The 9,513-nt window shown below is 33.0% G+C and overlaps 1 long non-coding RNA gene across 2 annotated transcripts; it reads right to left on the bottom strand.

Moving 5' to 3' along the window:
* Positions 1–272: 272 nt before the first annotated feature.
* On the bottom strand, positions 273–4,640 carry LOC148879063 (uncharacterized). 2 transcript variants are annotated; one of them, XR_016104099.1, is made up of 4 exons: positions 4,055–4,640; positions 3,588–3,681; positions 3,239–3,401; positions 273–583 (listed from the first exon to the last, which is right to left on the bottom strand). It is a non-coding gene; the product is annotated as an uncharacterized LOC148879063 (long non-coding RNA). The 2 variants fall into 2 exon arrangements; XR_016104100.1 differs by lacking the exon at positions 4,055–4,640 and having other exon boundaries at positions 362–583; positions 3,487–3,620.
* Positions 4,641–9,513: the final 4,873 nt, after the last annotated feature.

Below are 9,513 nucleotides of genomic sequence, written 5' to 3'. Positions count from 1 at the left end.
CTGCCACACTAAGCCAGCCTTTATTGGATCTGTGGAAAGCTCAGATGGAGTTAACTAGAGACAAATTTTAACCTCTCATAATTTCTTTGAAATAATTGATACTAATTCCCATTTTTCTATGTGAAGCTATGAAAAGATGATGCATTAATGTGTTTAATCATCGGTCTAGGCTATAATCAACAAAAAAAAAAATTGTACAACCTCTTATTTGGTTATTTTCTCTCCATTAGGGTCATTGAGAACAACTGAATTTTTACCTGATTTAGATCAAGTGACGACCATGAAGTTGATGAAATATTTCCTTCTGAACATTCTATGGGCAATGATACTCATGCCACTGATGGTAATCCCTCAATGGAAACTGGGACCAGTAAACTCTTGAATGCTAGTTCTGATTGTTCAGCTTCTAGTATTAACACTCTTGTAAAGGGGCCTGAACATGTGGAGTTGCAAGAACCACTTGAATTTGAGCAGTACTTTCATGAGGGGTACTGTAAAGTAAAAGAGCTTGATGAATGCCGTGATTGCACTAACATTGTTACTGATACTGAGAGAAGCAGCAGCCACTGTGAGAGGGAGAAACCTGAGGAGGAAGGGGAGAATGATGACATGCTTGGGTGTGTTTTTGCTTCAGTGAGGAAGGTAATGAATTCAAATATATGTATATGACTTGCTTGTACATGGTTTAATTGTGCATGGACACGGCAGTTGTGATGGACCCTGAAAACAGAGGTTTTGTTCAATTCTGTTTCTGGATGTATCTACTGGATATGGGTCTGTCCTTTGCACATTGTATTGCTATCTGCAGGAATCAAATGCTTAGGTTTACTGTATTTTGACATGTTAATGTTCTTGATTGTAGTTACTAACTTGACTTTCTATTTTCTGCAATGTAGGTTGATATGTACCTGTCTGTCCCAAGTCCAAGAAACAGCTTCAGTCATGCTACCTACCCATCATTAACATTCAAAAATCTTGTGGGAAGATCTGGATGTCTTTTCAATATGGAGGTTCAGTGTTCAGATGAGGATTATGCCAAAACTCCATTGAAGGAGAATGCAAATTTTCAACTCCTGACTGGTTGGGTAGCTGGTTCTGTGAATCCTGAGAAGAGAGTGCATTCAACACAAAATGACTCGTGTTCTCTGTGATGTACATGTTGTAGATGAAAATTCATTATTCATGTGTGTGTGTGTGCGTGTTGGGGGGGGGTAGCTTTTAGGCATGGGGAAGTTTGAACTCTTGGTACAGGTAGAATTGGTGTAACAAAATTTGCTTTGTACAGATGATTTTAGGGTGAACAAGTTCTTTCTCCAATTTGTGTAACAAAATTGTATTCTTCAATGAAAAAAGGATAAATGGTTCTTTATATTCTATGAATAGGCCAGCTTCTTGTAGAGGTGAACATTTCTGTATAAAGACTCACCAGATCCTTTTATTTTTGTCTTGATTCTTGTAAGATTAAGATGTTCTGATAAATGTTCAGCAGTTCATCGGTTGAAGTTATTGGTTTCTCCTGGGATAGAATGTACCATTAGTCCTTTTACCACCCTACTAAGTACAATCCTAAGGAGGTGGACTATATAAAGACCAAACATCTTTTATCTAACGTCTGATTCCATTCTTTCTTCAATAACCAACTTCAGAATAAGAATTAGTTTTAATAGTTACTTTTAAACAAACTCATTCCCAATCAAGAACAAATGCACCAAACCAATTGATTATTTGATTTCATCCTATATGCATATATTGGTGGATGACCCCAAACACATTCCCTTTCCTTTTTCTTAGATAAAGAAAAATTTTTAATGATGAGATTCTATGGAAACTTTAAGAAAGAATCTCACCCACAAATTCATTACAAGCAAACATTTTGAAAGAAAGCCTACAAAGGCATGTAGGAGAGTTCATATAATGGCTCAATAAGAGGCTTTAGACACAGGGTTGGGGTCATCTTCTATAACCTACAGTATTAAATTCTATAAGAATCCATCTGTTTGGACATCTATACTCACTAGATTCTTGCAAATCTCATTCAAAAAGTATTCAAGACACCAAAGGGCCCTATACAGGCGACAGGATTGCTTAGCTACTGTTTGAGTACCCATAAGAAGGGCCTACTGTTTTTCTCTCATGGAGATCAGATCTACTCTAGGGTTACCATTAACTAAAATATATCCTCGCCTTGAGCAGAACCCTTGAACACCAACTGATTTCTGGAGTCTGTTTTATATTGCCGTCAACCTAAAGTTCATATCATCCATCGATCAGGAGTTCTGTCTCTGAAGGAATGGACCATTTTGAAGGTTTACAGTGGAAACTTAAAAAATAGTAGCAACTGGAAAGTTAAAAAAAAAAAAAGAACCCCAAATCTGTTTTCTCACAATCTACAAACCTTATACAAAAAAGGCAAATAAAGGCATAAAGCCTGTAGAGAGTGAGATGGAGAAATATTTATTGGATTATTGGACTACTCACGCATCCAATTCTTTTACAATGGAATATGTAGAATCAACCCTATTCATCCTCCATGGAAAAATTTAAACACTGATTCGATCAAACTGCATTTGTATTTCTAATCTACCCCAACCTTAATTTCTCTGACAGCAAAGTGCATTGCTCTGTGTGTATTGCGAGTGATGCCCCCTATGAACTAACTATGTCTCACTGATACAACAATACTGTCACAAACTGACACAGGTGAGAAGTGTCAAATTGACCATAATTAATCCAACCAATTGGATTTATGAACAGGGAACACATCTAACTGGTATAGATTATTACTACTATAAACCTTTATGCAATAGCAAACATTAATTCTATCAGATAAAGTAAAGGATGCCTTGTGATTGTTTCTCCTGCGTACTCGTAAACAAGTAGACATGTATATGCAAAAATATTTATCTTTTAATTTGCAACCTACTAGGAACTCATAAACAAGTAAATAAAAAAGCTGCATGCTAAGGTACCACACCAGAATTCATGTCATGTCAGATTCTGATACATATGCATGATATGGTCACTGCTTAGTCCATTTTTTTTTTAATTGGTAAAAAAACAATATGAACTTTATTGCTGAGAAGTAAGAGGTCTACGAGAGAAAGTGAAACCAAGCTTGCTAGCCTGATCGACATGACCCAACTTAAAGTTGAAGCTAGCATATCCCCAAAAGAAATACAGATCAGCTCTATTGGCTCCTTGCTAGCTAGGAAACATGCTAAAGAGTTGGTTAGATTACCTCTGAATTCAGCAGAACAAGGTGTTCTTGCTGGAACTGGAAGCAAATGATCTAGCTTTCCTTCCATATGGAATGTAGGTCGTCCTAATCCCTCGTCCCTCATCGATCCACCTTTTTCTATTACAACATGGGATTCTCCATCTGTTCCACTGATGCAGCCAATCTGAACCTTTGTAACAGAGATAACAATTTAGCTCAAATGGTGTTTCCAATTATAAGATCTGAGGACCAGCGTAAATTACCAAGACCTTGATCTTGTGTATAGATAACAGCCAATCTTCCTAATGGCACGTACACAGTACTGTTAGTCCATGACATCATGAAAGGACAATCTTCTGAAGAGATTCACCTCTAGTTAAGTAATGATTCCACTGGAGTCTGCAAAGAATGTACTGTGCTTTGTAAAGTAAGGAACTTCTCCTACTCGGCCGGGACTAATCTAACTGAAAGTGCGTGTATTTTTCATGAGCAACACAATCAATGATAAGAGATAAAAAGGTAGACCTCCTAAACCTTAAAAGGCCAGAACAAGAGTAGGTAATAAGTATATAAAATGAGAATGGTTTATTCCCATATTCCCATAATTTGTTTGGTTCAGACAGAAATGAGAGTGGGAATTTAAATCAATAGGAATGGGATTTCATTTTCAAGCGAGAGAAGGGTGGGGAATAGCAATTCCCTCAAATGGCAAAATGCCACTCCACCCACCAGGAATGAATGAGAATAAGATTCCTATCATTCTTTCTGCCCAATCAAACATATTCCCGCAAACCAAACGGGGCCTGAGGATATCTTCGCCAATAAAGTTGATAATACCTGTGAAACTCAATAACAGCATGGAAAGATGCTTTGTTTTTCTGATCCTCATGTAGAAGTAACAACGATGCTAAATGTTGTGGAATAATGTGGAAGCCTCTTGTTATCCCCATTACATTATGCGCCCAAAGCAAGTAAAACCTCATCTTCCTCACATGAACTGCCGTAGGACTATGGGATGCAATAACTGGAAACTCTCCGTCTTCAAATTCTATGCCTCCCCTAGACACCATTATCATTTACATTGCTGTTATTGTCATCCTTGTCTCATCATCATAATTTTCATCATTCGCTACCGCTGCCACTACACTGTATACATCCAACTGTCATTTACAGAAATACATAATTTGACTGAGATTGACAGTACTAGTGCCTTCTCAGAACTGCAAGCTTTTGAGTTTTGACAATCTCCTATTTCTCATCTTCCCATTTGCAAGAATATGCACATGCCCAATTTGCAAAATACCTAAAACATAAACAAATTAGTTGGGACCATGTAATGCATGGGGTTTGTTAATTGAAATTGAAGCAGAATCACCTCTCTACACTTTCAACTGAGCCAACCCGATCTAAGTCCAAAATCATCATTTTTTCGTTATGTCTAGTTAGTCCTATGACATTATTAATTAGTTAACCAACAAAAATAAAAATAAAATTTAAATTGTAATTAAATGAAATTTTCAATTATAAAATTATTATAACTTTTTTTAGCAAAAAAAAAAGTAAAAGACTTAAACTTCCCCCTGATATCTCACCTGGATATTGAAACATCCCCTGATTTTTTAAAATAGACTTATACCTCCCTGTCAAGTGACATCAGCAGACAAAAACCCCACCTGTTAATTTTCCATTCATACCTGTTAGCATGTGACATTTTGTGTGGTTTAAGCTTTCTAAAAATCCCAATTTTGCCCTCTATTACTTTCTTGCTTACTTTGTTATGTCTAATAACAAGAATCTTCCCTCACTGAGAAAAGGTAAGCTTGAAAAGATATCGGTCACCAAGGTCCGGCAGCTTTGTATAGTGGAGTGGATAATGTAGGTTCCAGTCTGATCTTTTGTTTGGGACTTTATGTAATTTGAGTTTGGATAGGTTCTTCGGTATCAAAGACTGCTCAAAACCACAAATACAGTAGAAGAAGTATGGACCAACAGAAAAAACAATATACATCCTAAACTATATACAACAGGACAAGAGATGGATAAAAGAAAAGACTCACCATGTCAACAAAAAAAGGTCGGTCTAATTTGTTATGACCAAGAAATCGGCCATTGATAAAATCTTCAATACCAAAAAAAAAACGGAGAAATCAATGATGACCAGAGATACAAAACGGTTGATGATAGTTGTCTAGCAAAATTAATTCAATTAGTGAAATGTTTATCTGGAGGCTTATAAACTAACCTGTTGAGGGACACCAACACAAGCAATTGTTCAATAGGTTTCTGTCCATGTTAATTTAACATGTTTGAAAATTTAAAGAATATTTAAGGGTAAATGAGTCCTTTTATTAATTCTGTTAGATATAACATCGTGTCTCTCTAACAGGGGAGGTATAAGTCCTTGTAGAAAATAAAGGGGAAGTTTTAGTATTTATAAGAAACTTTAGGGGAGGTTTAAGTCCTTTAACTCCAAAAAAAATAACAAACTAAGGCAAGATGGATTCATAGGGGTGCAATTTGGGTGGGGCCCAGCCCGAAATTTTACATGGGCTGGACTTGGATTTTTGGTCCTCAAGCCCAAGGAATTGGGCTCTTTTATTTTCAGGTCATGCCTGGCCATAGCCCTTAGGTAACCCAAGCCCGACCCAACTACACACACACACATAACAAGACGGTCCACATCACCTTGCTTCTCCTTACTCCATTACCCTAACCTTGCATTCTCCTCAACTATCTCTACTCTCCCCCTTCTCACCACTCCCAATTTGTCATCTCAGCACCCTCTCTCTTCATTCTTCTCTTTTCCCATTGGTTCCCCCCCCCCTACAAGTCACACTCTCACTTTCTATAATAACCTAACTTCTCTTCTTAATTATCCCAATATATGTTTTGTCCTTTCCTTCACTTCTATCTCTAATTCTCCTCTATTCTCTCCATTTTCCCATAAAAATAGGGTCATAATTTAATAATATTTGGTTTTCCAAATCAAACAATATTTATATCTATAAACATGATTTCAAGCAAATTAAAGAAAAAGGAATAAGGGGAATTCAATGTTTCCTATATATTTATGGCATCTTCCATTATTGTTAAATAATCTATTCTTAAATAATAAACTATTGTTAAATAACCCATCAGTTATGAAAATTATTAAAATTTCTGGAAAAAATTCTACCAAAAATTATGAAATAATTATTTCAGAAATAATCTGTTATCTAACAAATATTAAATAATTTAATAATCTACCAAAATTAATAAACAATCCATTATTTAATAATTTACATTAATCATTGTAATTTAATAAACTTTCGTTAATTTTTTACAATAACAATTTATTCATAAAAGATATTACTAATTAGCATAATTTACTAATTTCTATAAAATCAATAATTATAGTTAACAATTATCAAATAATTTAGGGAAACTATTTAACTAATAATCCATGATTATTTTTAAATAAGTACTAGTGGGGGTGCATGTGTGTTGCATGTGTATGTTTCTGTTGTCAAAATTAGGGTGTTCACAGTTCGGTTTGGTGCGATTTGGAAAAGTTATCAAACCAAACCGGTAAATTATGGTTTGAGAAATTTCAAAACTGAACCAAACCATTTTGGTATGGAAACCAAACCATAAAATGGTTTGGTGCAGTTTCTAATATGGCTTGGGGACTTTGGACCATTCTATGCTCTTTTGGGCTTAACCCAATTAGGAAGCCCAAATGGCTCCCCTAAAAATTAAAACTTAAAAACTTTTATTTATTATTTTATTATAAAATAAAGAGTTCATTATATATTTATAATTTTACGTATCCTATTTAGATATATTATATATAATATTTATATATATCATATATTCATTATATATATATAATTTTAGTTACAGTTTGGTTCAGTTTATAAAATTCAACAAACCAAACCAAAATTATAAATCATTTAGAAAATTCTCAAACCAAACCAAACCGTTTATAAGCATAAACCAAACCAAACCACAAATTCAGTTTGATTCGGTTCAGTTTTGCGATTTAAATCATATAATGAACACCCCTAGTCAAAATACCATATTTGAATTGAAATGATTTAAAAAAACAAAGAATTGATTTTCAAGTACCAACCGGCAATGATAGTAATGACTGGATTCACTATGAATTTATAATCCAACTTTAGCGTTATAGTCATTATTTGAACAGTAATTAATCAAAGCTACTAAGCTAGCAGGTGAACATGATGAAAATGACTCAGCAGCACCACCTAACAATTGAGCATGAAAACATAACACAAATGGAAAATGTAAGTTCAAATATCTTCGATCATTCTCCAATTTAAGCACCTCTTCATTACCAAAAAAAACTCCTCTTCTTGTTTTCTTGTTTGATCTATGAATTTAATAGTGGTGTTCCTTCCATCCAAAAGCATTCCTTATATAAACTAGCCTAAAACGACTATGTCAAAACAGAAATATTAGTCTTCCCAAATCAGTTTAAAAGTGAACAATCAAACCACTATCTCAGTTGCAAGTTATAGGGTTGTATAGTCACCTCTCTTCATATAAACTGCTATACACCTAAAACAAATTAACCATAAAAGAGAATCCAAAAGAGAATGCAAGTTAAATCAATTTAGAATTTTAGGCAAAATAAAAAAATAATAAACTAACTACTTTGTTGAGTGAACTCTTATTTTGGATTCTAAATTGATTGTGCATCCAAAGAAAATGAAATAACATTCAAGTGCTATAACATACTACACCCCAATTTAGGTTCAAATTTGAAGGATTTTTAAAAATATGATCACATTTTTATTAAAAATGAGGAGATACATCCATTCACCTTATCAATTAAGTTTATCCTTGAAGGAGAAATTTTGAACTTATCATGATGATTTGATTCCATTTAATATCATGAAAACAATCCAAAGTAATATGAGAGTTGTTCACCCACATTTATATATTTGATAAAACTTTAGCCAACATCATGACTACCTTAATAGGGTAACCATTACGTGGAGAATTTGGATGTCCACGTATTCATCTTTTTAAGGCACTTGCCTCTCTTGTATATGAGGGTAAAATAGAAACCTGTGAATTTGTTAGATTGGTTGTCAATCCATTCAAAGTTGTATTATTAATAGGGGTAGATTTATAAATAAAAATCAGGATGTTCTACCAAGAGAATTGATCATTTTCATTTTTTAAAATTTTATTTAAATATATAATGGGTATATGTTAGTTTGGTTGTTCGGTGAAGAGCCAATGGTCATTCTATTTTTTAATTTTTTAAAATAATGGGGTATGTGTTAGTTTGGCTTTTTGTATTATTAATAAGGGTAAAATTGGAAATAAAAATCAGGGTTGATAAAAATTTAACCAACACCATGACTACCTTAATAGGTAACCATTACGTGGAGAATTTGGATGTCCACGTATTCATCTTTTTAGGGTACTTGTCTCTATTGTATATAAGGGTAAAATAGAAACTTGTGAATTTTCTAGATTGGCTGTCAATCCATTCAGAGTTGTATTATTAATAGGGGTAGATTTGTAAATAAAAATCAAGGTATTCTACCAAGAGAATTGATCATTTTCATTTTTAAAATTTTTATTTAAATATTTAATAATGGTTAGTAGATATAATAGGTATATGTTAGTTTGGCTTTTTGTATTATTAATAGGGGTAAAATTGGAAATGAAAATCAGGGTGTTAGTTTGGCTGTTTTGTATTATTAATAGGGATAAAATTGGAAATAAAAATCAAGGTGTTCAATGAAGAGCCAATGATCATTCTCATTTTTAATAATGGTTAATGGAATTAAAAAATTAAGAAATTAGTCTATGAAAAATGTTCTCCAAAACTATTTATATAATAATCCATTATTATTATTCAACTAAATAATTATTAAAAATTTAGGAAATTTAAATTAGGAAATTAATCTATTAGAAATTGTTTCATAATTGTTTAAATGACAATCCATTATATAATAATCCATTATTATTAGGAAGATGGTTTAATTTCCCATCCGTTTTAAGTTGTATATTTGATGTCCATCATTAATAAAATTATGTCTATTTTATCATAGTTATTTTTTAACATGACATATATAATAATAATATAAATGTGTCCAATATTTTTCAAATTTTATTTTTTTTATATTTTTTCGTATTTCTTATATTTCTAAATTTGTATTATTTATTTATGACATCATGAAATTATCCATTTGACCAAAATGGTTGAAGTACTTACTCATGATCTAGATGGAAAATATGATTTCATTTCTAGGTTTATTTTAAAAATATAAAATTTC

This window comes from Nelumbo lutea, chromosome 1 (assembly GCF_056320005.1).
Source record: "Nelumbo lutea isolate HS-2025 chromosome 1, American lotus-T2T, whole genome shotgun sequence".
NCBI lineage: Eukaryota > Viridiplantae > Streptophyta > Magnoliopsida > Proteales > Nelumbonaceae > Nelumbo > Nelumbo lutea.
This window is presented reverse-complemented; position numbering and strand designations above follow the sequence as displayed.